We start from the raw sequence: 5,225 nt of genomic DNA, 5'->3' as shown, positions 1-5,225 counted from the left end.
TACTAAAATTTATGTGATTATATGATACATGTTATCCTATTGTAATATCATAGACCTTCAGATCATGATTGTTGATTATATTCATCCGGTGGTCCAGATATGTACCTTCTGGCACACAATAGTTACTAAAAACAAAATAACACACACACTCACACACACACACACACACACACACACACACACATATATATATATATATATATATATATATATATATATATATATATATAAACACTTTGTTTTTTTAAGACAACTTTTAGTGACAAAAGAATGCATATAAACATTTTTCACTAAAAAAATAACAACTATAAATTTCACATAGAAAATATGTTTTCATTTTCTTGCAAAAAGAAAACCATCCATGATCATTTTGCAAGGCTTAAAAAATGATAACAATCATAAGACAGAAGAAGATTACAATATTTGAAGTTTTTGGTTCCTTTTGAAAATTAGGATTTGATGAAGATGGCAAAAGCTCCAAAGTCGAAGCTCTGTAGAAAATAATAATGAAAATTACTCTAAAAAATAATCAGTTAGTAATAACTTATTATAAGTTGTGATCCTATATGATCATATGTCATTAGCAATATCATTCTATAATGACTCTTGGACATTAAGATCTTTCATGACTATGACATGCTATCGAGCCTCCATTACCGTAACAGTCATCTTGTTTACTGAACATTCATTTGACTTCCTTTCCTCTGAAGTTGAGTTCGAAGCGGTTCTACCAATAAAGAATGTTGGTTGATTTGGGACAGGTAGTGTCATTGTGTCATTGTTAAGCATAGATAAAACGCCCGATATCAAAGGCCTATCCGATGCGTTTTCTTGGACGCAGAGAAGTGCAACATGGACAGTCCTTAACAGTTGATGTATGGCATGAGTATTTATTAGCGTTAGATCCTCAAGCTCAAGTGTGTCCCCTTCTAGCCACAGTACCCATGCCTAAAACAGTTCAATTTCAATGTCTTCAATCGTTATATTTACTTTGACTTTATATAGATTATTTTTCTAATACAATAAATCTATAAAAATATCAAATTGTAACTAAACTTACATATCCAATTAGGTTGAGAGTCTTATCATAATGAGAAAAGCTAGTATTTCTCCTTCCACTAACAATTTCCAGGGTTAAGACTCCAAAGCTGAAAACATCAGACTTCTCCGAGAAAGTCCCTTCCATTGCATACTCAGGAGCGATGTAACCACTGCGTAAGATGTTTAACATAGATTTAGTAACTCAAGAACCAAATTTCACTAATATATGGAAATCATATATAACAATTTCTCTTCAATCCCCTCTTATTACCAGTTTCATACAATTTTGATGCCTAACAACGATTAGGCATTTATGCCCTTATACTATAATGTAAGCAAACAATTTGACAATTTGACAATATCCAACATAGACAAGTGAAAGAGAAAAGCATTCTTACTATGTTCCGACCACCCTATTGGTCATTGCTTCGGTCTCATGTTGCTTGAAAATTCTAGCCATACCGAAATCAGAAATCTTAGGGTTCATACATTCATCTAACAAGACATTACTTGCTTTTAGATCTCTATGAATAACTCGCATTCTTGAGTATTTATGTAGATAAAGCATGCCTTGAGCAATCCCTTCAATGATGTTCCATCGTTTCATCCAATATAGGAGCATCTTTTTTGTTTCATCTATTCAAGTGTTTTCAGAAAGTCAAATGAAACAATAATTTATTAAATTTAAACCATGACAGACATTTAGTTTGATAATTTTCATTACCAAAGAGAAAAAAATCCAAACTTTTGTTGGGCATATACTCATAAATTAACATTTTTTCTTCTCCATGAATACAACAACCTAGGACCCGAACAAGATTTGTATGTTTTAGTTTGGTAATAAGTACGAGTTCATTCTTGAATTCCACAAGCCCTTGTCCTGATGCTCTTGAAAGCCTTTTAATTGCCATATCCCGTCCATCGCTAAGTTTCCCCTTTTCTCATAAAGACACAATATCTCATTACGTCAGATTGTTGAGTTTTGAAAACATGACCCATATATAACAAAGATAAAAGTACCTTATAAACAGGTCCGAAACCACCCTCTCCGAGTTTATTCTGGCTTGCAAAGTCATTTGTGCTTGCTACGATAAAAGCATAGCTGAACACCATCACTTCACTTTTTTTTTTCTGCCACTACTATCGAGATTACTTGCATCATTGAAGCTATCTGACGCCATCAGCCCAATAATATATTCGTCATCTCTTCTTCGTCTCTCCTCAGCTTCAATAAAATATAGATTAAAAAGGAAGGTGATTGTAAACAACACACGCATATGGGATTAACGTTAATATACATTGTCATACCTTTGAGTCTAAGATTTCTCTTCTTAAGATACCACAATAGTCCGAAGCAGATCGAAAGTAGAAGAATCCTATCCCAGCAACAATAGGTGCCCATATGTGTGTAGTAGCTAGGAGAGATAAAGAAGATTAAAGCAATTGAATATATAAATAGTAACCCATAAACACCATCGAATCAATCACTATTTATTTACCTTTACTCGGGTGTTGAGACTCTAACACATACTTCCGCTCAGAAGTATCTGCCTGGTTTATTTTAAACTTTGTTGATTTGGGTCCATGCCATGTAACGCAGTTGGTTCCATTTTCTTGTGTGTTAATCGCCAGACAGCTGCAATCATCCCAACACCTCATCATACAATCACTAAAACTTACGCTTAAATTAGCATGGATAGTGAAGTATCTCTCATCATTGTTGTATACATAACTAACATTATAAGGGTATCCATTATCTACAGTAAGAAATTCAAATTTATTCGGTGATATTTGATTATTTAGATTCCCACTTGTCCAGTAGGGTTGACCACGTCTTCGAATCATAAATCTCTGAGATGCTTCGTCAGTGGGTTCCCAGCTCAAAGTAAAAGCACCCAAATCAGGGTTACCAATTCTTAACCGAGAAGTTAGGTTCCAGCTCTGACCTGTTTTAATGTTTACCCCTATTTTCATACCTGGTAGAAGAAGATTGGTTGGATAATCAAAACTCTGCCATAGAGTCTGGTTATCAGTTTCGTTCTTCAGTTTGAAATTACCAGTGGATGAAAGAGTTGCAGTCAAATTATCACCAGGAGTGAATTTATTATCGGAGATATTTACAAGGGTTGTTTCACCAGAGGCGATGATCAATTTTCCGGTGTCAGGATGGATCATGAGGACGATGCTAGAGCTGGGTATGATCGGTTTGGATGGGTTGGCTACCCATACTTTGTTGGTGAACGATAGTTCATCGTTGGTTTCCCAAATTCCTAAATAAGTGGAGTTTGCGTCCGGAAAGTTGAAGAACCCTAACGTGAACACTTTATCGTGGGAAAGAAGCTGAGAATTGCGGTTGAGTTGGTCCCCAACTTTGATGGTTGAAACAGCTGTCGTCGGAAAACTGTTGATGATTAGGTTGGTACATAGAATTGTGAAGATGATGAGAGTACTCATATTTCAGTAATTCAAAAGAAATGAAGAGAATCGAATATGAATTTGAGACTTTGAGGCTTGATTATATGTTTCTGATTCTGATGATGATATCCATCAGCGTCCATCGGATATTTTATTATTTTTCTTAGGTAACGAATAAATATTAGCTATAGTCAACGAAATTGACGAAGCTTCGATCCTAATTACAGTCCATGATAATAGAATTGTTTTAAAAGTTTTAGTCGACATTCTTTACTATTTGCATATAAAGTTCCATTTGCATTTTCGTTTTTTTTTTTACGATTGTATTTTATATATATTTATTATTCAATTTTTCTTTATAAACAATACAAACAAACGGTTACATGTTATCAATAATAAACGAATGTTCGTGCGTTGCGCAAAAGTATCTATATAGTTGATATATTTACAAATATAAGTTTTATTAAATATAACAATAATGTTGTTAAATTTGATACAATAATTTTTATACTAAGTTAATATAATATATTGATTATTTTGAATGACCTCTACCCACTGGTAACTCATTATTAAAAATTAAATATAATATATGGTTTAATATTATTTATAATTGTTGTTATTATTAATTAATTTTTAAAAATTTATTTGCTTCACGTTTTAATTTCTATCATTATAATTATTTAAAACATCATTTTTTTATTTAAAGGTAACAATATGATAATTTATATAGAATTATTTTTAACTATTATTATTATAAATTATTTTAAGCTACTTATTAAAAAATTATCTTTATGAAATATTTTAGTTAAATTGATATTACAATTTAGTTTTTGCATTTAGCACTACAATTTATCACTTTTAACTATTCAAAAAATATTCTTTGTGTTTTTTAATTTGAATTAAATTTATATTGAAGTTGATCCTGCAATGTTATATTTAAATGAACAATTGAATTATTTTCTCTGTTCAAAAGTTTTAGTTTTAAATTGATAATGGTTACATACAACAACATATTAAATCTAATAAATTAAGTATAATATGTTAAAAGTTAAAGACATAACTTTATAAGTAGAAGTAAAAATATTATTTTAATATTAAAATTTAGTTTATTTATAATTGTACTTTAGGTTTGATATTTATTTAATCTTATTAATTAACTTATAATCATTATTATAAAGACGCTATAGTTTATATCACTTTTAACTATTTACAAAATATTCTTTGGGTTGTTTAAATGGAACTAAATTTTATATTTAAGTTTATCATATAAGGTTATATTTAAATTAACAATTTAAGTATTTTATACAAATTGTTCAAAAGTTGTAGCTTTAAAATAATAATGATTTACATACAACAACATATTAGACCTAATAAATTAAGTATAATATGTTTTAAATTAAAAACATAACTTTATAAGTAGAAGAGAATATATTCTTTTAATATTGAAATTTAGTTTATATATGATTACACTTTAGATTTAATATTTATTTAACCTTATTAACCAACTTATAATCATTATTACAAAGAAATTAAAAAGTTATGGAAGTTTCAAATGAATGTGATGAAAGGAAAAAACAAATAGGAGTTTCAAATGAATGTGGTGAAAGGAAAAAAAATATTTCCTATATAATATAGTATGACTAGGCGAATGCTCGTGCGTTGCGCAGAAACACCTATATAGTTGAAGTCTTTACAAATATATGTTTTCTTTATAAATATAATAATAATGTTGTTGTTAAATTTGATATAACAATTTTTATACTTAATTG

The 5,225-nt window shown here is 29.9% G+C and overlaps 1 pseudogene across 1 annotated transcript; it reads right to left on the bottom strand.

The window, feature by feature from the left end:
- Positions 1–416: 416 nt before the first annotated feature.
- Positions 417–3,588, bottom strand: LOC144997683 (G-type lectin S-receptor-like serine/threonine-protein kinase At1g67520; annotated as a pseudogene). The gene is made up of 7 exons (XR_013659901.1): positions 2,541–3,588; positions 2,350–2,456; positions 2,062–2,266; positions 1,766–1,976; positions 1,440–1,677; positions 1,061–1,211; positions 417–948 (listed from the first exon to the last, which is right to left on the bottom strand). The product of XR_013659901.1 is annotated as a G-type lectin S-receptor-like serine/threonine-protein kinase At1g67520 (transcript).
- Between the last annotated feature and the right edge of the window lie 1,637 nt (positions 3,589–5,225).

This window comes from Lactuca saligna, chromosome 5, assembly GCF_052625555.1.
Source record: "Lactuca saligna cultivar CGN05327 chromosome 5, ASM5262555v1, whole genome shotgun sequence".
NCBI lineage: Eukaryota > Viridiplantae > Streptophyta > Magnoliopsida > Asterales > Asteraceae > Lactuca > Lactuca saligna.
This window is presented reverse-complemented; position numbering and strand designations above follow the sequence as displayed.